The sequence below is a fragment of the Malaclemys terrapin genome, chromosome 1 (assembly GCF_027887155.1).
Source record: "Malaclemys terrapin pileata isolate rMalTer1 chromosome 1, rMalTer1.hap1, whole genome shotgun sequence".
NCBI lineage: Eukaryota > Metazoa > Chordata > Testudines > Emydidae > Malaclemys > Malaclemys terrapin.
In genome coordinates this window covers 94,660,304-94,686,065 of record NC_071505.1, presented here as the reverse complement: position 1 = coordinate 94,686,065, position 25,762 = coordinate 94,660,304, and the positions used below count along the sequence as shown (strand labels likewise).

Genomic DNA, 25,762 nt, shown 5'->3' with positions numbered 1-25,762 from the left:
TCTTCCTGTTTCAACATTCTTAACTTGTATCCCAGAGTTCCTAAAAGTTTTTTTTTTCAAACACTGAATACTGCTAAGTTATGAATTTTAAGTTTTTTTTCTTTTAAACCATAGCACTGAATGTTATTCTAAAATTGTTTTCCAAATGTTCTTAAACTCCCAGTTTATCCCCCGCTGATGTTCATTGTGAAAAGTATTGCAGGTCTAATAATAATATTTGGCACTTTTGTAATTCACTGTCCAACATGTGTTTTGTGCCCTCCTCTGGTGGATTTTTAGAGGATAACTGTATAGCTACCAGCTAAGGGAGTTATATCTTGAACTCAAGTAGTAGAAGCTCATGCTTTTAAGTCTGGATGGCTTGGGTTCAATCTTTGGTGACTAGCTATGATGGAGGTTGCTACACTTATAATCCCTTTAATCAGAGGTTCTGAATATGCTTTGTTGTAGGCAGAGCTAGCCTATAGTTAAGCAACCGAAAATTTAGAATGGGAAGTGTTGAAATGTTGAGAAGCCTTATAATTTTGCCAGTCTGGAACGAACATCCCATCTGAGGGATGGGGGCGGGGAGAGAGGAGAGTGAGACAGGACTAGGAAACTGGGACAAGGAATCCAGAGCGGTAGTGGGGGGCAGTTGAAATCAGATGAGGAGCTGGGGCGGGTTAGACAGCAATAGGATAGACATAGACTGGAGAGGACAGGGAAGAAGGGTATTTGACTACTAGAGACCACTCCATTCAGGAGCCTGGAATAGACCCAGGATTCCTGAGTTTCACAGTTCCTCTTCTGTCAGCAGATATCTGTGAAACCCAGTGGCAAAAAAAGTGTCTCATTCCCCCTATAGAGCTGATCTATCACATAGGATGACAACCTACTGCCTCTGCCATCACTTACTCCATTAGCTCAAGTGGCAGAAGTCTGTGCAGTGGATCTAAAGGTTCTTCGGCAGGGTTGGAGCCATGCGAGTTTCACGATGATTCCACATGCCAGAATTTCTGGGGCAGTTCAGTTTTGATTTTTACCAAAAAACGTGGGGAAATGCATACAGAAATAGGGTGACCAGATGCCTAAATAGGGGAATCTCAAGCAGGAGTAGAGAGGTTATTTTATCTCTGTATTTGGCACTGGTGCAACCACTGCTGGAATACTGTGTCCAGTTCTGGTGTGCACAATTTAAGAAGGATATTGATAAATTGGAGAGTGTTCAGAGAAGAGTCACAAGACTGATTAAAGGATTATAAAACATGCCTTATAGTGATAGACTCAAGGACCTCAATCTATTTAGCTTAACAAAAAGAAGATTAAGAAGTGACTTGGTTATAGACTATAAGTATCTACATGGGGAACAAATAGCTAATAATGGGCACTTCAGTCTAGCAGAGAAAGGTAGAGCATGAGCCAACGGTTGGAAGTTGCAGCTAGACAAATTCAGACTGGATATAAGGCATACCTTTTCAATGGTAAGAATATTAACGATTAACAATATACTAAGGGTCATGGTGTTTTTCTAAAAGCTTTTTCTAAAAGCTATCCTCTAGGAATTATTTTGGGAAAGTTCTATGTCTGTGCTATACAGGCGGTGAGACCAGGTGATCACCGGATCCCTTCTGGCTTTATAATCTCAGAACTAGGTACATCAATTCACATGCAAAATTCTGATTGAATTCAATAGGTGTCCTCGCCCTGTGGCTTGTGGTGCGGGCTGCAGCAGGGGCCGTACAACCCCTCTCGCAGCTTCCTAGGGCCCCCTCTCATGGCTCTGTGCACCTGTGTCTGTCATTGTCATCCTCTCCCCTCCCTCCGCCCCACTCGCCCAACGTGTCCTGATATTTCACTCTTGCGACCTGGTCACCCTAGATTGCTCTGAATTAGAGATAGAACAGACCAATTAAATCGTAGCTTGTCCATCTTAAGAGCCTCTTCCCCCCAGCTTTCCCTGCAATAATGTATATTCTCCATTGTTTTCTCCAATCTAGTTTTATGTCTCCTATGATTGGTCTTCCACTGCTTCCCTAAGGACATTATTCCACAGGATAGTAGAAGTCACAATTAGGAAAGGTTTCCTGATCCCCAGTCAAATTTCTCTGTTTCTGTTTCATCCCTTACTCTGACCCACTTTGTCCCATACTCAACAATTCCAATCCCTCCTTGGTATCTACACCCTTCCAACACCAATTCTTCTGGATGAGTATTATCTCTCTAAATAACCTAGATCTGTTTAAAGAATGCGAGGCATTTCATTCCAGGTGCTTGTGACAGAGTCTTATCGGTGACATGCAGTTTGATCATTCATGCCGTGAAGTTTGCATTGAACTCAACATTATGTTCTGCACCAGAACCATAGCAAGACTAACATGGTAATGGCAAGGGGATTAGAGTGTGTGTAATGAGCAGCTCTCTCCAATGGGGATAGGTTTCCTGGTTTCTGTATCCAAATATACTAATACAGCTGAGAAGGACATAGTACTGATTGATGTCTTCCACTCCCAAAGGGAGTGGAGAGGACTGGAAAGAAGAATTGCTATTTTTGTTTCCCAGTGTAAGAGGGGTGGAGAACAGGGGGGGGAAACAATAGAGGTGACATTCTTGGAATGGTGGAATTTTCATCCAGTCACCTGCTCTCTTGTCTTCACCAGTCCTCTCCCAGAGTTAGCAGAGTTCCCTGGCCCTGACAGCTGGTTTTGGTCCTTCCCATAGTGGTAATGCAAAGTAAGCGTCACACTTCAGAGTTCTGATGAGCTGAATGGCCTGTGTGTGGGTTTGAGGCTAGGAAAGAAGCAGTAGTCCTCCATCTCGTGTAGAAAAACTGGCCCAATGTCATCGGGGTTGAACATGACCACGTTACTCTCGTGCACAGGCTCTGCTTTAGAAGTATCAACCCCCTCTGACAGAAAGGGTCAGGAAACACTGATGGGTTTTGAGGTGCCATGCGGGGCCTGGAGGAACGTACGTGACTCCCAAATATATGCTGGTGCGCTCCAGAGGGAGTGGCTGATGCTGGAGATGAAACTGGGAGTGCAACATCAGTTGTCTCAGGGCCCAATGCAGTGATGGAGGTGCCCGACATGGCCTGGGGCCGTCATGGGTTGGATGTCAACATGGCAGCAGCAGTGAGCATTCCCTCCGCCGGGGCCAGTACACGGGACAGATGGGCAGAGTATCTTGCTGGCATCAGTGACAGATTTTCCGAGGTGACGTATCCCACTGGCCATTTCTGACAGGACTTGTTTAAGATGGCAGCAATTGGTGACCTTTGACCTTCGGTGTCCCCTTGCGCCATTCCCCACCTGCTGGTTGGCCTTGTGGCCCTTCTTGCCTTCCAGCAAGGGGCTGCTTCATCTCTTTCTGAGCAGAGATGGGGTGGAGCTGAGCTGCTCCTCTCTCCTGCCCCACCAGCAGGGTCTGGGAAGGGGCTCCCTGGGGTGGGGTAGTTTCCTGGTCCTGATGAACGTCAGGCAGGGAGCACCCATGGGGGAAGTGCAAGTATGGACCATTAAAGTCAAAGCAGGACATGGGTGCCTGAGAAGCAATGACCTTAGCACTGCTCCTCCAGGGGAGCGTGGCTGGCGACAGGGACTGACTGGTGCCCTGACTTGAATGGCAGCCAGCCATGGCTACAGGATGTGGAGCTGGAGTTGCCATTTCAAGAATTGGACATGGGTTCTCTGGGTCCAGTGCACCAAGGACGCACATCCTCCTATCGGCCATGGCTGCAGGGAGCTCTGCTGAACTAACTTTCATCGGTCTGCAAGAGGGAAACAAGAAGAATCAGAGATGTCACCCTGCAGGGAACATCACATACAGACAGGGAGTGGAGCTGAGGGTCCCCTGGGAGAAAGGTCTTTTGGGGGTTAGAAGGAATCTTTCCCTGAGGGAAGATTATCCCATAATTCCCTTTAGCAGAGTTTCTTGCTCCTTCCTCTGAAGCAGCTGGCACCGGCATCTGTTCCTGGCAGGATACTGGACTAGATGGACATTGGCTGGACCCAGTCTGGCAGTTTCTGTATTTCTGGAGCCTAGGGGGCCCAAGCAGCACATCACCCTACAGAGACTGTGATCACCACCACCCACATTATATAGCACCAGACCTTTGCCTGGCACTTGGCAGAGATTGTAAAAAGACATGGCCCCTGCCCCAAGGAGCTTACAGCCACTGAGGTAGAAGCTAGCAAAAGGGAGGGGGCAGGCAAGGAGAGATGGGGGTTCAAACAAATACAAATAATGGCCTGCGCTTTCCAAACGTGACCAGTGATGGCTGGGCACCAACCTCAAGACACTTTAAGGTACATCTCCACTGCAATGTTTACATTGGCCCCACACTTCTCTTGCACTGGAGGAATTATCCTCTGGCCTATGGCGGCTCCTACTGGCTCTTGTATGCTGCCAGAGCCAGAATCAGCCCCACGGGTGGTGAGGGCCTCACTTCCAGATGACAAGAAGATAGGGCATATGTGGGATGGGGTGTGTGTGTATCGGTGTGCTGGGGGTGCTTGTCCACCTCCATTTCCAGACTGGGAAATCAAGGGCATTGAGGCAAGCCCATTTCCAGAAGACCCCCTGAGCTGAGTGGATCTCAGTTTCAGTGAACTGCAGAGGGGCGTGGCCCAAGCTCTGGGTCTGTGTTGAAGCTGACTGGAGTGTCTAATTCAGCAAGCAGGAGTGGAGGGGCACCTGTTCTGGCAGGAGGGGGTTCTCTGTTGTATCCCAGCTCATTGAGTGACGGTCTCAAGGGAAGACAAATGGAAACTGATGTGCAATTTGCCCGGGAAAAGGCTGCCATGAAGGCAGAAGCAGCCAAACAAAGCACTGCACACCAGCAAGCACTGGACTTAAAAGACAAAGAGATTGAAGCACAGAACGATGCTCAGGAGGAGAAGAGAGAACTGGGTAGTAAATGCCCTGTCCTAAAAAAAAGGGGGGGGAATTGTAGATGTATTGTCTCTGCCATGGACAGTGTCCAAGTCTCTGGCAGTAAGTTCAGGAGGAGGGTATGACATTGCACTCCATATGATTTTATGAAAATATGCTAATGAGTGTGAATATAATGTAACTGGAATATGCTTAATGGAAAAGGTCTCGTGTAAGGTATCATTACAAAGCTTATAATCTATTGAGTGTGGTCATCCTATTTGTATAAATGTATCATTCTTGTATCTGAAACTAGAAATATGAAATATAACTCTGGGCCATTAATGGTGGTTTGTAATCTTGATGGCTCCCATCAACTAGGACAATTGGTTGTAAATGGCTCTGTTTACTTGCAAGCCTTCCTGTGAGTCAGGCCAGGAAGAATGAAGGCTTGGGGTCTCACAGGACATGTGACCATGTCACCTGGTACTGGAATCCATCTTTAACCTGGTGCTTATTGGAACATCTCTGAGGGTGAGATTTACCTGTATTCAATTTCTTAAATGTATTAGGCTTAGACTTGCATGTTTTGTTTTATTTTGCTTGGTAACCTACTTTGTTCTGTCCGTTATTACTTGGAACCACTTAAATCCTACTTTTTATATTTAATACAATCACTTTTGATTATTAATTAACCCAGAGTAAGTAATTCATACCCGGGGAGCAAACAGCTGCGCATATCTCTCTATCAGTGTTATAGAGTGCGGACAATTTATGAGTTTACCCTGTATAAGCTTTATTCAGAGTAAAATGGATTTATTAGGGGTTTGGATCCCATTGGGAGCTGGGTGTCCAGGTGCTAGAGACAGGAACACTTGCTAAGCCGTTTTCAGTTAAGTCTGCAGTTTGGGGGGCGTGGGTTGGACCCTGGGTCTGTGTTGCAGCAGATTAGCATATCTGGCTCAACAAGTCGGGGTTCTGGAGTCCCAGGCTGGCAGGGCAAACGGTCTCAGAGGTAGTCTCAGCACATCAGGTGACAGTCCCAAAGGGGTTTCTGTGATCCAACCCGTCACACACCTCCATTTCCAGATTGGGAAATCAAGGGCATTGAGGCAAGCCCATTTCCAAAAGGAGAGATCAGGGAGGAAGGGCTCAGGGTTTGGGACTGGTGTTGCCAGGGAGCCAGGGAGACCAGGGGCTGCAAGTCCATCCATTGACATTACCAGATGGGCATGTGGAGGTTGTGCCAATGTTTATCATTCACACCAGTTACATTTGCCACCCCTCTCTGATGGGATCAGCCACACACAGGAACTGAGATGCCACCATCTCCAAGTAACGTCTCGGAGAGTATCACCACTGAGCAGTGCACCGACCACTCACCCATCCAGCACTTGGATGCAGCTGACCACGTCTGTCTTCTCGAAAGGGCTCTGCTTGCCAAAGCCCAGCTGGCTGCTCGGCAGCGGAATCCTGAGCGGTCCTTTCTGAAAAGAGACAAGGGCAGATAGCACTCCTGGCACACAAAGGCTGATTCCCTGAGGGCAGTGGGGAGCCAGAAGCCCCATAGTGGAGATACCACAGTGTATGGTAGCACTTTAACCCCTCCTGGGGGCAACATTGCTCCTGGGGACTGGCGGTTTGATGAGGGGGAGTAGGTCTGGAGGCCCCCTGCTGGAGGCCTCATGGTCCTGCCTCACCACCCCCCAAAAAAGAGCAGAGGAGAAGTCCTCCAGGCAGTCTAGAGTGGCTGCAGGGGAGCAGCTAATCAGAGGGGCTGCTGGAGTGACCAATCAGGGGGCAGAAGAGTCATATAAAAGGAAGCAACAAGGGCAGAGCAGACAGTTGCTGCCTGGAGCTTGAAGAGGGAGAAGTGGGTGCCTGGCTTGCTGGAAGAGCAGCAGGACCATGGGCAGTTCAGTGCAGGTAGGCTAAGCCCAGAATGTAGCCAGACCAGGCGAGGGTACCATGATGGGCCCTACTGGTCTGGTTGAAGATTGAGCCCATGGAGGGCTGTCGAAAGGACACCAACCGAGGGAACCGAGATGGGCCCCTTTTGGGCTGTTAAAGAAGGCAGTGCCTCCGGGAGAAGCATTGGTGCTAGAGCCCCATACCAGGCCATGACAAGGCCTAGAGACTGTGTATCCCGGAATGGGGGACAGTGCATGTGACTTGGCTGGAGGGTTGAGGCACTGAAGAACCGCAAAAAGAACCGTTGGCTGGGGGCGTGCTCATGAGAGACAGGTGCCACCCTGTTGTAAGAACTGAAAGAAAACCAGGCTCACACCCGACCAGGAAGGGGGAACCCGCAAGAGGTGGGTTCCGCCCCATTCAAAACTGAGTGATTGCAGGCAGGTATCGGCCACAGAGGGGGTGCTCACAAGACACAGGTGTCGACATCATTACAGGTGAGGTTTATTTTGTTCTCCATGGGCCTTTCATTTCCCCCAGTGCTGATCTCTCTCATTTAACTCTGCCCTTCGTCAGGTAGTGCCAGGTGTGTTGTGGCAGCTCTGCTCACAGAGCACAGGGGAACAGTGTGGGCAGGTGCAGAGGGCAGCAAATCAGCCACTGTGCGTAATGGCAGGCCTGCCCTGGGAGACTATGGGGATGCTGCTGTAGGCAGGGACAGGGCCCAGGAAATCAGCCTGTGTCTATAGCATAAGAGCTCTGCCATCCCAGGGTGAGCTGGGGCACACCATTTCCTGGGATTTCCGAACACCTTTGGATCAGACACCTAATGAAATGTGACAGACACTTAAAACCACGGGGTTAGGAACAGAGTCCGACTGTGGATTGAAAACCAGCTACACGACTGGTAAGAAAGAGCTATTGGGAATGGCTGCTCCTCAGGGCACAGAGAGCTCATTACTGAGCTGTCCTGGGGCCAGCCCTGGGAGCTGTGTGCATTATGGATTTGGAGAGAGAACTGGGCAGCAGGTTGGTGACATTTGCCAGTGACACAAGATTGTTTCAGTTAGAACTAGAGAGACTTGGAACTAGAGAGACTTGACAGCATCTCCGGGTGGATGTGAACCCATGGAGGGAATGAGCAACATGATAGTAGGTGCAGTTCAGCATGCACCTGCATAAGGTAAATTACCTGGGCTTCTCCTATGCACGGCTGGGCAGGGTCCTCGAAGGATAATGTGTGACGTTATCTGATTAAGATATGATCATATAGATCACTGTTGCAACCTCTCTTATATATCTGCAACAAATCTCATATAAAATGTGGCATGTAAGATGTCTATGAAAAGGTTATGATTTGTTGGTTATGATTATGCTGTCTATATGCATGTATCATTTTTGTATTTGAAGTTATAAATATTGGCTCTATACCTCGATTTCAAATGCTTGCTGCTGAGGTAACGCCCACAAGGTAGTTAGCCAGCACATCTTGGAGGGACTATTCAAATTAAGTGGCTCATCAAAAGACACTTAACAGGCAGTAGACCATGGGAGACCCCCATCTACACTGAATCAACTGTCCTGCAAAGGTGCTGTTTGAGGTATAGGTAATGGCTTCTTGTAGCAGGGCAGTCACCCCGTTCCGGTTAAGAAGGGATTAAAAGCAACCAAGGAAGACTGGATGGATAAACCGCCACAGGTGTGGCCACACCCAATTAGGGTCCAGCTGACCCTGATCACAGGTGCCAACTTTTGTTGGTGCCGGTGGGTCCTCACGTTCCCTTGGCCCCGGTCCCACCCCCGCCCCGACTCTGCCCCCTCCCTGCCCCTATTGGAACGCTCCCCAAATCCCTGCCCTGACCCCGCCTCTTCCCCAAGCATGCCACATTCCTCCTCCTCCTCCCCCCTCCCTCCCAGGTTTGCTGCACAAAACAGCTGTTTCGCGGCGCAGGCGCTGGGAGGGAGGGGGGAGAAGCAGGACGTGGAGGCCCGCTCAGAGGAGCAGGCAGAGCAGAGGGAGAGGTGAGCTGGGTCGGTGGGGTGGGTCAGGGAGCTGCCAGTGGGTGCTCTGCACGCACCAAATTTTCCCTGTGGGTGCTCCAGCCCCAGAGCACCCATCGAGTCGACGCCTATGACCCTGATAAATGGGCAGGCTGAGAGAGTATGAAAGACTTTTGCTCAAGCTGAGGAGCAGAGAGGACCAGGCTGCCTGGGAGAGCAATTAGGGTACCTGAGGCAGAGCAGAGCTGGGGAAAGGCAGGCAGAGCTGAGGAGATCTGGCCTGTTAAGTCCCCAGACTGAGGCCTTGCTAAAGGCCAGGGGAGGTACTAGGACTGCAGGGAGGCAGCTCGGGGTGGAAAGGCAGCCAGTCCAAAACCCTTGCCAATGAGAAGTGGCCACTTCAGACTGCAGTCTGCCCCTGAGGGAAGGGGCTAGATGAGGACTGGCAGTGGGTCACTGAGGTGAGGTGGGCTTAGGGGACTGGGGTTCCCCAGGAAGAGGAGACCCAGAGTGTGGGTGCACTGCTGTGGGGCAGCACCCCAAGGTAAGGTGCACCAGGGTCCAGGAGGAATGTGGGGCTGAAGTGCTATAAGAGGTGGCGATCAGGAGGAAGCAGGCACCAGTAGGAAGACACCGGCCAGCAGAAGGCGCTCCGAGGCTGGAACTGACCAGCAGGAGGTGCTGCGGCGGTGAATGCTACACTTCTTCTGTGTCCAAACCTTCATGCATGGACATGTGACTTGGCCATGTGACTCCAAACACTATCTTGTCACCTGTAATTTTCCACTAGCTGTGCTGAGAGCTTTGTTTGAAAGAATAGGTTCTCTGCACGTGGCAGAAGATATAAAAGGCCCTGGAAACCCCTCCATTTTGCCTCTATCCTGCTCTGGCCTCTTTCCTGCCCAAACCTCTAGACTATGAACTTATATCAATAGAAGCAGTCTAATCAAGGAATTGAGGACCTTTCAATGATTTGGAAGCAGCCAGAGACTTGACTTAAGCCAGCAGTTTATTCCATCACTGCTACAAGCCTGAGTGTGGTGTTTGCAATTACTATACGTATTTGATTCCTCTGAGCAATTTTAACTCACCTTCTTTTTATAAATAAATCTTTAGATTCTAGATACTAAAGGATTGGCATCAGTGTGATTTTGGGGTAAGATCTGAGGTACATATTGATCTGGGTGTGTGGCTGGTCCTTTGGGATCAGAAGACCCTTTTATTTTTTGAGACTTGTTGTAAAGAACCACTCCTCTCTAAGTCCAGTGGTTTTGATGGTGATATAAGAACTGGAATGCCTAAGGAAACTGCATTATGACGTCTTGTTAGCCAGTGTGGTGAAACAGAAGTTTACTTTTGTTGCTGATTTGGTATATCTTATGGAAGAATAACCACCAGTTTTGGGTTGTGTTTGCCCTGTTTCTTAGCAGTTTGGCATTCTCAGTTGTGACCCACTGAGGCACAGTTATACAATGTAATGGGGTATTTACCCTACAGGTGCTGTGAAAGGGTAAAGCCTTGTAAGGCCAATTAACTTGTCTCCTTGAACCTGGAGGATGGGCCAGGCCTAATTAGAAATAAGCCCAGGTGGGGAAGAGAAGGGCTTGTGGCCATAAAGAGCTGAATGAGGCTAGTGGGAGGAAGGAGACCCTTGGGAGAGGAGGTGGGAAGTAGCCTGAGAGAAGGCTGAGAGGGAGGAGGCAGAGCAGACAGCCCACTCCAGGGGTGAGTGGGAAGCCTGACTGGAGACAGTGGCCCTGAGGAGCAGTAGCCTGCCTGAGCCCCTGAGCAAGGGAAGGAGCGTGACAGTGGGGCTGTTGAAAGCACAGGACCTGGAGACAAGCTGTGGGGATAAATGGAGCGGATGAGGCAGGCCTGTGATGCTGTGGTGGCTGTTTTGTTTACGGTTCTATCGGACATGGTAAAGGACTCTGGCCAGAAGGGGCAGGACTCTGTCACGTTATCTGACCGGAGGGCCAGGTACTCTTATGGCTGGAGTAGGCCAAAGATTAGTAGGGAAAAACTAAGGAGAAATTTGCTGCACTGCGACACCCAGCCAGGAGGAGGTGTGCTGGGGTGGCTACTTGCTGCAGCCAAGCCTTCAGGAACAGCAGGGCTGGCTCCAGCATTTCTGCCGCCCCAAGCGAGGAAAAAAAAAAAAAAAGCCGCGATTGGCGGCAGCAATTGGGGGTGGGGGGAAAGCCGTGATCGGCGGCGGCAGTTCAGCGGCAGGTCCTTCGCTCCTAGAGGGAGTGAGGGACCTGCCGCCCCCGAATTGCTGCAGGTGCCGCCCCAATCCCTTGGCCACCCCAAGCACCTGCTTGTTAAGCTGGTGCCTGGAGCCGGCCCTGAGGAACAGAGCAATGGAGGTGTCTGCCCAGAGCGGGACAAAGCTCTAAAAGCTGATAGATTGATTGGGAGCATTAAAAAGGGAATGGAAATAGTGCCCTTCTGTCAGACGGGGTGGCCTCTCCTTGGAGCACTACATTTCTGATCACCTCCCGGGACAGAGGCTGTAGCTGAGATTGTAGAGCTTCAGAGAGGGCCAGTGGAGGTGGGTTGAGATCTGGGCAGCAGTAAGAGAGGAGTATGACTGCTCAGAGCTCTGGTATGAAACTGCAGAAAAACCTGAGAGTCTCTGGATTAAGTTTAGAAGTGTGAGCAACAAGGGTGATGTCGTGGTTGGAGTCTCCTATAGACCACCAGACCAGGGGGATGAGGTTGACGAGGCTTTTTTCTGGCAACTAGCAGAAGTTACTAGATTGCAGGCCCTGGTTCTCATAGGAGACTTTAATCACCCTGATATCTGCTGGGAGAGCAATACAGCGGTGCACAGACAATCCAGGAAGTTTTTGGAAAGTGTAGGGGACAATTTCCTGGTGCAAGTGCTGGAGGAACCAACTAGGGGCAGAGCTCTTCTAGACCTGCTGTTCACAAACCAGGAAGAATTAGTAGGGGAAGCAAAAGTGGATGGGAACCTGGAGGCAGTGACCATGAGATGGTCGAGTTCAGGATCCTGACACAAGGACAGCAGCAGAATATGGACCCTGGACTTCAGAAAAGCAGACTTTGACTCCCTCAGGGAACTGATGGGCAGGATCCCCTGGGAGAATAACATGAAGGGGAAAGGAGTCCGGGAGAGCTGGCTGTATTTTAAAGAATCCTTATTGAGGTTGCAGAAAAAAAACATCCCAATGTGTAGAAAGAACAGGAAATATGGCAGGCGACCAGCTTGGCTTAACAGTGAAATCCTTGCTGACCTAAAACGCAAAAAAGAAGCTTACAAGAAGTGGAAGATTGGACAAATGACCAGGGAGGAGTATAAAAATATTGCTCAGGCATGCAGGAAGGCCAAATCACACTTGGAGTTGCAGCTAGCAAGAGATGTTAAGAGTAACAAGAAGGGTTTCTTCAGGTATGTTAGCAACAAGAAGAAAGTAAAGGAAAGTGTGGGCCCCTTACTGAATGAGGGAGGCAACCTAGTAACAGAGGGTGTGGAAAAAGCTAATGTACTCAATGATTTTTTTTTTGCCTCTGTCTTCATGAACAAGGTCAGCTCCCAGACTGCTGCACTGAGCAGCACAGTATGGGGAGAAGGTGACCAGCCCTCTGTGGAGAAAGAACTGGTTCGGGACTATTTAGAAAAACTGGACGAGCACAAGTCCATGGGGCCAGATGCGCTGCATCCGGGGGTGCTAAAGGAGTTGGCGGATGTGATTGCAGAGCCATTGGCCATTATCTTTGAAAACTCATGGTGATCGGGGGAGGTCCCGGATGACTGGAAAAAGGCTAATGTAGTGCCCATCTTTAAAAAAGGGAAGAAGGAGGATCCGGGGAACTACAGGCCAGTCAGCCTCACCTCAGTCCCTGGAAAAATCATGGAGCAGGTCCTCAAGGAATCAATTCTGAAGCACTTAGAGGAGAGGAAAATGATCAGGAACAATCAGCATGGATTCACCAAGGGCAAGTCATGCCTGACTAACCTAATTGCCTTCTATGAGGAGATAACTGGGTCTGTGGATGAGGGGAAAGCAGTGGATGTGTTATTCCTTGACTTTAGCAAAGCTTTTGATACAGTCTCCCACAGTATTCTTGCCAGCAAGTTAAAGAAGCATGGGCTGGATGAATGAACTATAAGGTGGATAGAAAGCTGGCTAGATCGTCGGGCTCAACAGGTAGTGATCAACGGCTCCATGTCTAGTTGGCAGCCGGTATCAAGCAGAGTGCCCCAGGGGTCGGTCCTGGGGCCGGTTTTGTTCAATATTTTCATTAATTATCTGGAGGATGGCATGGACTGCTCTCTCAGCAAGTTTGCAGATGACACTAAACTGAGAGGAGTGGTAGATACGCTGGAGGGTAGGGACAGGATTCAGAGGGACCTAGACAAATTAGAGGATTGGGCCAAAAGAAACCTGATGAGGTTCAACAAGGACAAGTGCAGAGTACTGCACTTAGGATGGAAGAATCCCATGCACTGTTATAGACTAGGGACCGAATGGCTAGGACGCAGTTCTGCAGAAAAGGACCTAGGGGTTACAGTGGACAAGAAGCTGGATATGAGTCAATAGTGTGCCCTTGTTGCCAAGAAGGCTAACGGCATTCTGGGATGTATAAGTAGGGGCATTGCCAGCAGATCAAGGGATGTGATCGTTCCCCTCTATTCGACATTGGTGAGGCCTCATCTGGAGTACTGTGTTCAGTTTTGGGCCCCACACTACAAGAAGGATGTGGAAAAATTGGAAAGAGTCCAGCAGAGGGCAACAAAAATGATTAGGGGGCTGGAGCACATGACTTATGAGGAGAGGCTGAAGGAACTGGGATTGTTTAATCTGCAGAAGAGAAGAATGAGGGGGGATTTGATAGCTGCTTTCAACTACCTGAAAGGGGATTCCAAAGAGGATGGATCTAGACTGTTCTCAGTGGTACCTGATGACAGAACAAGGAGTAATGGTCTCAAGTTGCAGTTGGGGAGGTTTAGGTTGGATATTAGGAAAAACGTTTTCATTAGGAGGGTGGTGAAGCACTGGAATGGGTTACCTAGGGAGGTGGTGGAATCTCCTTCCTTAGAGGTTTTTAAGGTCAGACTTGACAAAGCCCTGGCTGGGATGATTTAGTTGGGAATCAACTAATTAATTGGTCCTGCTTTGAGCAGGAGGTTGGACTAGATGACCTCCTGAGGTCCCTTCCAACCTTGATATTCTATGATTCTATGATACAGGACAGAAAAAGAGTGACAGGTTTATTGAATGTGCAAAGGACAAGAGTGGAAGGGGGATGGTGTCTAGAGTCAGGTGTGGAAGACCTGGGTTTAAGTTCCTGTTCCTCTACAGACTTTGTGCGTGACCTTGGGCGAGTCATTTAACCTCCTTGCCTCAGTTGTCTAGCTGTAAAATGGGATAATAGTGCTGCCCTGGCTCACAAGGGCATTGTAAGGAGAAATACACTAACGCAGGGATTGGCAATCTTTGGCCCGCGGCCTGCCAGGGTAAGCACCCTGGTGGGCTGGGCCGGTTTATTTACCTGCCACGTCCGTAGGTTTGGCTGATCGCGGCTCCCACTGGCCGCGGTTCGCCGTCCCAGGCCAATGGGGGCTGCAAAAGGCGGCGCGGGCCGAGGGATGTGCTTACCCTGGCGGGCCGTGAGCCAAAGGTTGCTGATCCCTGCACTAAAGGTTATGAAGCACCCAATCCTGTGCTGAGGGGAGCTATGGAGGCACCTGGCATAGACTTGGCTGAGGTTTTTAGGAGTTGTGCTGGTGGGGAGCACCACCATTCAGGGTGGGTGGGGGAGGGACTGTGTCTCTTTGAGGTGGACCTAGGCAAGCGCCACCATCCTGTAGGGTGATTATACCTGCTCACCAGGGTGCAGTAGGTACAGAGGTGGGGCAGGACCATGACTCAGCCTCCTGCCTTCACCTTCCCCAGCCCTTTGGGGGCATGCTCCTGCAAAGCAAACACTGTGACTGGCCCTCGCATGGAAATGCATGTGGTTGGGGCTTGCCCTGGAAGATCATTACTAAGGGGTCTTGGCAGACTGAGTGGTGACTCCTTTTCCCCTTGTCCCATAGCATGAGAGGGTCACTCAATAAAAGTAACAGCTAGTAACATTTGGGGGAGGGGAGAGAAGAAATAGATTTCTCGTGCACGTAGGGCCAGGAAGAAATTTCCCTACGCAGAGTGTTGCACTCTTGACCAGGTGCATTGTGGGCAGGAGTTTGTTTACCTCTGAAGCATCAGGTTTTGGCCACTGAAGCAGGATAACAGATGTGAGAGACCAATGGCCTAATCTGCCGTTTCCAGTTTGCTCATAGTGCTCCCATGACCCCCCAGGCGGGGGCAGTGGTTTGATCAGCATGTTGAGGTTCCACCTGGGCAGCTACACACTCAGCAATAAACCCCAGGGCAGCATTTCCCCTTTCTCTGCCCCGTGCAGAGCTTCCACTTCCACTTCTCCAGGGTCAGCAGTTCTCTCTTACCTGGAAGTAGCTCTGGAGCAGATGACTCCTGCCAGGATTTGGAATCTTTTCCTCCCATTTTTTCTTCTTGCTGTAACAAGACAGAGTTTGCAAGGTCACTTCACACACAGCCTTACCCTGGGCCCCCTTGTCAACCCAGAGGTCCTGAAACTCCATGGCCCAGCACTCAAGCTGCAGCCCAGGCATATCCCCTGGACTAAGCCTTAGATCAAGGATAGGGGTGTGCCAATACGGCACCTCACCTTTGTTTCTCTGCCCCTCCCTGCACTCACTCTACCAATGTGTCTGGCGAATCTCCCACTCCCAGTGCAAACTTACCTGAGTAGGCATCTATAACCACACCAGCCAAATGCTATCAGCATGATGTTGAAGGCTGGGACCAGCAGTGGGAGGATCAGTGGTGAAGAGACTGAGACAGATAAATGAGAGATTTCAGAGTGGTAGCTGTGTTAGTCTGTATCAGCAAAAACAACAAGGAGTCCTTGTGGCACTTTAGAGACTAACAAACTGATTTAGTTTCTGTAGTGACCCATCCACTCCCAGTCTCCAGTTGGGCCTAATTTGATGGTGTCTAGTTTGAAAATTAATTGCAGTTCTGCAGTTTCTCGTTGGAGTCTGTTTTTGAAGTTTTTGTTGTTGAAGAACTGCCACTTTTAAATCTGTTATTGAGTGACCAGGGAGATTGAAGTGTTCTCCTATTGGTTTTTGAATGTTATAATTCCTGATGTCAGATTTGCATCCATTTAGAGGACTGGATGGGTCATTACAGAAACTAAACTACAAGAACATTGCAGATATCAACAAAAAAAGAAAAACACCCAGTCATTAGAATTGCCAGGAGACTTGCAGTTAAGCGTGAATTTACAAGAAACACACATATTTGATTCTGTACATTCACAATTAAGGCCTATTCCGTCACCTCTCCTGTTTGTACAGGTTCAGGAAGCCAATCGGAGACCAGGAACCGCACCATGAGACCTAGTGATCAATCACACAATCTGAATTTCAAATGCTGAACACACCCATGAAGCATCGCTTCTCTGAATGACCAGTGAAAACCCTGTAGGATCTATCTGGATAACCAGTTTACATTTGTGTAAACATCTGGGGATGAGCTTGTATTTGTGAGTCCTCGTATGCCCACAGACCTCAGACGTTCCCAAGAAAAAATTCCCTCTCCTGCACAACTCCAAGGGACAGGGTGTCCCAGGAGGTGCTGTGGAAGTGCGGTTTTCCTCTACAGATCTCATTAGGTCAGCCCCAAAGGGGATATCGTCCTCAAGCCCCTACACTCCCTAATCCCATGTTAGGAATATTTAAAAAAATTAAGAAATTCCCAGAGCAACAAATTTTGTTAAAGTGAAGTTCAGATTGAGACAACAGATCAGTAACTTCAGGGTGAAGATCCTTACAAGAACATTGCAGATATCAACAACAACAAAAACACCCAGTCATTTGAAATGCCAGGAGACTTGCAGTTAAGCGTGAATTTACAAGAAACACAAACATTTGAGTCTGTACACTCACAATTAAGGCCTATTAAGTCACCTCTCCTGTTTGTACAAGTTCAGGAAGTCAATCGCAGACCAGGAACTGCATCATGAGAACAAGTGACCAATCACACAGCCTGAATTCCAAATGCTGAACAACACACCCATGACGCAACACTTCATGAGAAACCCCTGTAAGCTCCAATCGATTTGCTTAAAATCAGTTGCAAAGAGCCCATCTTTTTCTTATTTCACAGACATGAAAATGTTGTTCAGAATGAACCGTTTAACCAGCTCCACTGATTGATCCTTTCTATCTACTAGCACGGAGCATTCCTTCCCTTCTCCAGCCCGCCACTTAGACCCATGAACTTCTCTCAGTGGCCTCCAGCCCCATTTTCAGCCTGACCACGTCCAGTGGGATCCAGTCTGCCTGGTTCCTCTTAAAGGTAGTAACCTGGACACCTCAAAGGCTGCAGTGCAGAGATACAATGTGTAGGCGAAGATTACAGTCATGTGGCCCTCCTCCCTAATTTTCCTGGGAATCATGGAACTAAAACCTCTGTACGACACTCTGACAATGTAGGCAGTTCATCCTTGTGGAGGCCCCTTTCTCTCCTCACCTAGTGCATCCACTTCCAACCCCTGATTTTCATACTGTTTTCTTGTTCCCATGGAAAATGGCAGGCCCAGGCTTCCATTCAGATACGCCAATTATACCCATTCTCTGTGAACTGAAGCATGCAGCTAGGTACTAAGGAGACACTGGTCAGTCTCTTTGCTTAATAAACTGTATGAAACCCCGGTTCCCCATAAACCCCAGCTAAGGGATTCACTTCTCTAGGGAGGGAACTGACCCTCTCCCCCAAAGTCCCAAGCCCGTAGCCCAGCTGGGATGTACCACTCTCAGTTTCCCAGGTGCACTCCTCACTCCACTCGCTCCAGGGCCCCTTGTAGCCATCCGAGTGCACCCTCGCCCACATTTTTCCCCTATAGTGTGAGGAGGGCTCCAGCATCTGCAGGGTGAAGATGCGGGGAGGCTTGTCATTGATAATGTTTACAATCTGGGCATTCTGGGAAGAGAAGAGGAGAAGAGATGGAGGAGGGGTGAGGAACTCTCTGTCCCATCCACCCACCTCCCTGGCACAGTCCTGAGCTCCCAACAGTACCATCACCTACCTCCAAAGAGTCACCAGTCTTCCAATACAAGAATTCATATCTCTGACCTATATGGTTATAGCTTAGGATCTGTTTTGTCCATCTCAGCTCATACTCCTGGTCTTTCGTCTTTGTCATTGTCACGTTGACAGGCGCAAGCGGCTTGACTAGAACACAAACAATGCGTTAGGAACATGCATCCATCTCCCAGCTTATCTTCCTGCCCATTCCCTTTTCCACTCTGGGTTGTGGGCAGGACTAAGGATATGCGGGTGTGAAACTTGTTGCCTGAGCAGACTAGCACCAAGGACTGCTAATAGCAGTGCCCTCATTTGACACATCTCATCTCCACATTCCCATTCTGTACCTCCTCGCAGCAGTGCTCTGTCGGTGCCAGTCAGGAACTCCAGTGCTGGGAGCTTCCTTTACCAGCCCTCTGTCCCACCCACACATCACTGTCTAGCTCTTTTATTAACCATTCCACCTCTGCCAACCCAAGCTGGAGGAGAAACGTTTCCTAAGTTGAAGGAGAAACCTCCAGATAACCCTGGGCAGAGTCAGGGAGGCTGCAAGGATGTTTCGCGCCCTAGGCAAAACTTCCACCTTGCGCCCCCCCCCCCAGCCTTGTGGCAGCTCTCCGCCCCCCCCCCCACCCAAAGGCACCCCCCCACGGCAGCTTCCCCCACTCCGCCCTGAGGCACCTCCCTCGCAGCAGCTCCCACCCTCTGCCCTGATGCGCCCCCCCCCCCGGCGGCAGCTCCCCCCGGCCCGGGGAGCTGTGCAGCAGCTCCCTGCCCCAGCTCACCACTGCTCCCGCCTCCTCCCCGAGCACACCGTCACCGCTTCACCTCTCCCGCCTCCCAGGCTTGCAGTGCCAATCAATTGTTTGGCGCTGCAAGCCTGGGAGGGAGAGAAGCAGAGCGGGGCGGCGTGCTCAGGGGAGGAGGCGGAGTAGAGGTGAACTGGGGTGGGGAGTGGTTCCCCTGCGTGCCGCCCCCCCCCCACTTGCTGCAGGCGGCCCTCCCTGCGCTCCCCTGCCCCAGCTCCCTCCACCTAAATGCTGACGACAACTGGGGCGGCCGAAGATCTGGCCGCCGCAGTCGCTGCTGAAGGACCCGAAATGCCGCCCCCCAAATGCTAGCGCCCTAGGTGACCGCCTAGGTGGCCTAATGGGTTGCACTGGCCCTGGGCAGAGGATCCAAATGGGCTCTCACTGTTTTGGGAGGCTTCTATCAGTTTCTCCTCCTTCTTGGGCCGGACAGTTATGAGGTACTGGCTCAGCCTGCTGGGGTTGGTGACATTGATCTCACAGCTGTGGAACAGGTAGTGGCTGCCAGGCAATTCTTCCTCATGGACTGGAGAGCATTCTGTCTCTCTGGGGAAGAGAGCAGCCAGGCCTGAGTGAGCAGGAGGGATGGTCAGATACAGGAGGACAGGCATAAGTTGCCATGGGCAGGTCACTTACTCTGATGCCGGTGGGGTTCTGTAGAAGAGCGCGAACAAGACAGAGCTGGTGACTTCTGTCCTCACTTCCCAGCTGCACATTAGCCATTGAAGAGGCAGCGAAGGTTCTTGGGCTGAGCCTCATCCCCTAGTGAGGAGCCAGTGGTTAGTGTAGCTCTGGGAGGAGCAGGATTGGGAGGGAGGGAGAGGACAGTGGAGAGGATTGTGACCATTGAGGGAGGAAGAGAAAACGTTTACTTTCGGGGTTCTCTAGGGCAGTCCAGAGCATTATGTTGGTCCACTCGTCCAATGGATACAATCCACATATTGCGAGAGAGAGAGACTGGCCGCTCCTGAGCCCACATCCCAAAACCCACTATCTCCACTGGCACTCACTGGCCCTTTTACTGAGAGGCCGGATATTGAGCACACCTAGAAGGGCCCCATCAAGGTGAGGGGTTTCAGGTGCAATGGAGGGGAAGTGTGCGTAAGGAGCCTGTACTGTCCCTACCAGTGCCACACTGGGACTGGTGCCGTGCTCCTGTGCCGTGCAACTAACCAGAGCACTGCAGTCTCTGTAGCTACTGCTCTGCTACCTGTCAGTGACACCAAATTCACTTCAAATAATAGAACACCTGTGAAACTGGACCATTTTCATCAAATTCCAGAGATTCTCCAATGTCATCAACTCAGCCCCCAAATCCTCTGGAAGCGAAGCACAATATCCCTTTGCTCCCAGCATCTATTCATGTCCCTCTTTCCCCCCACGGCCCCTCGGCCTCCAGAATTACCTTCCTGGGACTTCCAGGACACAGCAGTGCTCCATTCGCTGGACTGGCCAGACCAACCAGCGCCCTGGCTTGGCTTGGATCGCACACGAGAAACATAGGTTCTGTATGGCAGAAGGGCATTACACCTCATCAGGCAGTGGGAGGATTTTGCGACTGACACTGAGGAAGATTTCTGTCAGTGGGGATGAGATAGCGAGAGGTGAGGGAAGGTGGAGGGAGAGAGAGAGACTTGTGAGAGAGGTGGGTGGAGGACCCTTTTCTTGGGTAATCCAGCTCAGCCAAGCACAGCCAGCGCTGTGATCCCTGGGTAAGGTGGAGCCAGATGCTCCTTGTGCAGGGATCATTGCTCTTATAGCACACAGGCTGCTTTTTACTTGCTAGATCTCTGGTCTTAACCAGCCAAGGCCATGGCCGGACGGCACAGGGTTTGTAAGATGCACACACAGCTAGCTGCAGCGTGCACGGACCCACCGTCTGGGCCATTCGGGTTTCAGAGGATCGGCTGGGGTCAGCAGCAGCCAAGCAGGTTTCAGAGGATTGCAAAGGTTTGTCTTCTGCCCTCTAAAAGGTGCAACCAAGAACAGCACATGCCAATGCCTAAGCACGTCTCTTGCCTACCTCCCAGGATTCCCACTCCCGCTTGTAGGTCATGTCAAGCTCCAGTGCATTGGGCAGCCGGTGTCTTCTCTTTCTCCCTCCAGCTGCTTCCCAGGCTGCTTCTGTGCCATTGATCGAACATTTCTGAGGTGGGAGGGTCTGGACTGGAAATGGGAAGGGACAAATGGGCTGTGGTTATTAGTAGATGAGGAGAGGGCAGAGGGCCTTTCTAAGTCTTATTTCCATAAGGAAGGACCCAGATCTGCCTAATATCAGGCTTTTGTGGGATTTCTCAGGACTTGGGGGGTGGGGTGGGAAGGTTGTTTGGACTTGGCAGTGAAAGAAATAGTTGCCGAGGCCTTACGGAAAATAGCGATGAACAAAACAGAAGGAGAATAGGGAGGTGAGTGTTGTCAGGTAGACCCATAGCAGCCAGCATTCATTTTAAGGTGGAGACATATTACTGTGTAGTTTTCTGAGTGAAAAGGTTTGTTTGACATCAGTTTTTTTCCTAATGGCAGAGAAACCCAGCTAGAACAAGGGTGTGGGTCAGCTGGGAGGAATACATCCGGCTTTTCCATTGTAGGCAGGTAAGGAAGGAATCTATTTATCTATCTGGAATCTTGTAAGTGAGGAGCTGTTAAACAGGTGTCACAATGGAAACGGAAACTCAGTTCCTAGCAGAATTATAGCTGACATGCAGAAGTAAGGTGAAGGGTTGGGGACAGGGTGGATACAAATCAATTTTTTTTTAATTAAAATTATTTTTTTCTTTAAATATTTTTTTAGTTTTAATTAAATACAGCCTTTTTGCTGCCTGGTCACCCTAAAATCAAGATAGTGGACATGAAGATTTTTCATCTCTGCTGTTTAGACTCTGACAAGGGCTGGAGCTAAGAAAGAAAAGCAGAGGTTCCTAGGGTCAACCTGGGATTAGCCCTAAAAGACATTCAGTGCTGATAGATTACTACATCTCTGTCACCTTTTGAAAGGCTATATTTAGTTGCAAAGCAACTTGTGTTAATGGTTACCAACCAATGAAAATCAACATCCTGTGATGGTGTACCCCATGAGGCTTCATGGGAATAATTACAATTATTTTTTATTTAAATCATTTTTTTTAGTTTTAATTAAATACAGCTTTTTTTTTTTTTTAAAAAGCCTATTTAAAATTAAATGTGAAATTATAACAACTATCTTAAAGCCTAAATTTACCATAATCTATTATAATTATTTTAATCAATTAAAATAATAATATTAAGCAATATATATTTGCTACCAGGTTTTAAAGACTGTGAGACTGTAAACTGGTGGAAGTCACTGGCTAAGCTCCTGGATTCAGAATTTGTTACAGTGCTAAAAGCAGCTTTTGACAGCAGTAATCTCTTCTGTTGGTGCTTAGAGAATATTTTCTTCATTTCTGTTTATTCAACTAGTTCAGTTCATTCCACATTAAGAAACCAATTGGAGTTGAAAAAGCAGGAAAGCTTGTTTTGCTCTTCCAATCTCTGTATAAAAACTAGGTGTGAGAGGATGAGATCTACTAGTTTTAAAATCTTGAAGAATGTGGTGATCCGAAACAATGAATTAAAGTCACTTACTACTTCCGTTGTTTAACAATTCTGTTAATTTTAAATGCAAAACATGTTTTGACAAACTTTTTTTTCTTATGTATCCAGCACACATAAAGTAGTTGTATTTAACTAATTATACAAAAAGAACAGGAATACTTGTGGCACCTTAGAGACTAACAAATTTATTTGAGCTTAGGCTTTCGTGGGCTGCGTGGGCTGTAGCCCACGAAAGCTTATGCTCCAATAAATTTGTTTGGGCTGGTCTACACTGGGGGAGGGGGAGGCGATGTAAGATACGCAACTTCAGCTACGGGAATAGCGTAGCTGAAGTCGACGTATCTTATTTCGACTTACCTCCCGTCCTCACGGCGCGGGATCGACGGCCGCGGCTTCCCCGTCGACTTTGCTACCGGAGTCGACGGGAGTGTGTTCGGGGATCGATATATCGCGTCTAGATGAGACGCGATATATCGATCCCTGATAGATTGATCACTACCCGCCGTACCCTAAGTCTCTAAGGTGCCACAAGTACTCCTGTTCTTTTTGCGGATACAGACTAACACGGCTGCTACTCTGTAACTAATTATAGTAATCATAATAAAAATTAAAATGCTGTTTTTGTGCCTTTTTAATTGAATCTGAATTCTATCCGAATTGAGCTTGATATCAATCACAAGTAAAAATTTAACATAACCTAGTAAATAAGAAATGCATCATTCACCTTTTTGTAACATAATACAAAAAGTAAGTAGGAATCTGAATAAATGTATGTTAGGCTATATAAATGCGTTTAAAAAGATATTGTGATGCTGGTAAACCAGCTGCCAGCTCCTGTAAAGTCTGTAAGCATCAGCTGAGCACTGACAAATTCATAGCTGGAAACTACTATGTTAGTAGTGTTCAAGATAGGTGTTAGACAGAAGGCCTTGTCCCATCGGTTTGAATGCTGTAAGAGGGAAATCAAAATAGTGGGCATGAAGATTTATCATCTCTACTGTTTAGACTCTGACAAGGGCTGGAGCTAAGAAAGAAAAGCAGAGGTTCCTAGGGTCAACCTGGGATTAGCCCTAAAAGACATTCAGTGCTGATAGATCACTACATCTCTGTCACCTTTTGAAAGGTTATATTTAGTTGCAAAGCAAGATGTGTTAATGGTTACCAACCAATGAAAATCAACATCTCTTTAGAAAAAGAACTAAAAATGTACAAACACAAAACAAAATTAAAATCGAGGATTTAAATCAAGGTTTGCTGCTTATTGATTTCAATCAAGATTAAAATTTAAATGGTTTTGATTTAACCCAGTCCACTCTGGGGATCAGGATTCTTGGATAGGGTTGGGGGACCTGCGCAGAAGGAGAAGTATTCATGTGAAAGGATCAAAAATAATCCTGGAGAGAAGAGAGTGGTGGATGTCTTTCCCTTACCATTCTGGAAGAGGCTGACATTTAGCTCAGCCTGCAGCAACCGATCAGGTTTGAAACTGTAATTGTCGTTCACCCGAAGTCCAAAATGGGTGCTGTTCCTGTGGCGGCTCCAGCAGACACAGGAGTCCTGGCAGATCGGCAACTCCTTGCCTCCCTGAGGCTCACATGGGATCTGTGTGCTTCTCCTATGTGCAGAGAAAGAGGGTGAGGAGGAGCTGATTTAGATACAGATAGAAAATCCCAAATTAGGCTCCTGAAATCTTCCCCACATTTATTCTATTCTACTCAATATAAGTTCTTATACTGCACTCATTGACGAGGGCTGTCTCTGTGGTGAGCTCAGCAATACCTTCCAGTAAAGCTTTAAGAAATGTGAATATGCATCTGCTAGTTATTGTGTTGCCCTAGCTTCAGGGGAGAACATATACACATGTTGCTCTGAATTTATATTATATTTATATTAGACAAGGCTGGTCAAAAAAATGATCCTTGCAGTTGGTACGGAAGGTGGTGAGCCAGAGGCGATGCATAGGGGGTCATGCGGGGTCATGTGTCCCCCAACATTTCTGGGTCCCATGGCAACAAAGAAGAGCCAGGGGAAAGTTTGGGAGTGGGGAACCATCCCTCTCTCTTCTGCTGATGAATGAACCTCAACCCAGCTGTACTCTAATGCCTCTTTCTCCACACCAGGTGCAGTAAACTAACAGGCCCTGCCATCACTCACACCTGGGATCCCCCGGAAAAATCAAGGGAGAGTGATAGAAAAGGTAATGGACTGAAGGTAAAAAATCCATTGCAATCGACATACTACATTGACTATGGTGAGAGATTGTGCCACACACTCTCAAAGAAACTGAGGAACCACCTGATCAGCATCCTGTACAGCAGACAGGAGAAGATCAAGAATGAGCTCTCAAAACTGGACACTCTCATACAAAACCAACCTTCCACACAAACTTCCACGTGGCTGGACTTTACAAAAATGAGACAAGCCTTTTACAACATACACGTCACTTCTCTACAGAGGAAAAAGAACAGTAAACTATCTAAACTCCTACATGCCACAGGGGGCTACAACAGTGGTGCCCTTAACTCACCCAACAATATTGTTAATTTATCCAACCACACACTTAGCCTGGCGGAAGAATCTGTCCTATCTTGGGGACTCTCTTTCTGCCCCATCACCCCCACGAATATGATACAGTTCTGCGGTGATCTGGAAACCTACTTTCGTCGTCTCCGACTCAAGGAATATTTTCAACATACCACTGAACAGTGCACTGACCCACAGGAACCCTCCTACCAACACTACAGGAAGAAGAATTCTGCGTGGACTCCTCCTAACAGTCAAAATGACAGACTGGACTTCTACATAGAGTGCTTCCGCAGACGTGCACAGGCTGAAAGTGAACAAACAGCATTGCTTGCCCTGTACAGAATGCAACGCCACCCACAGCCTCAGAAACAACTCTGACATTATAATCAAAAGGGCTCACAAAGGAGGTGCTGTAGTCATAATGAACAAGTCAGATTATGAACAGCAGGCTGCCAGGCAACTCTCCAACACCACATTCTACAGGCCATTATCCTTCGATCCTACTGAGGGTTACCAAAAGAAACTACACCATCTGCTCAAGAAACTCCCTACTATAGCACAGAAACAAATCTACATGGACACACTCCTAGAGCCCTGACCAGGGGTATTCTATCTGCTACCCAAGATCAATAAACCTGGAAACCCTAGACGCCCCATCATCTCAGGCATTGGCACTCTTACAGCAGGAGTATCTGGCTATTTGGAATCTCTCCTCAGATCCTACGCTACCAGCACTCCCAGCTATCTTCGAGACACCACTGCCTTCCTGAGGAAACTACAATGCATTGGTGATCTTCCAGAAAACACCATCCTGGCCACCATGGACATAGAATCTCTTTACACCAATATTCCACATGAGATGGACTACAAGCTGTCAAGAACAATATCCCCGATGAGGCCACAGCACACCTGGTGGCTGAGCTTTGTGACTTTGTCCTCACTCACAACCAT

At 48.7% G+C, this 25,762-nt stretch overlaps 1 pseudogene; it reads right to left on the bottom strand.

Moving 5' to 3' along the window:
* Positions 1 to 1,064: 1,064 nt before the first annotated feature.
* Positions 1,065 to 25,762, bottom strand: part of LOC128830435 (cytokine receptor common subunit beta-like) — a 34,769-nt pseudogene continuing 10,071 nt past the window's right edge.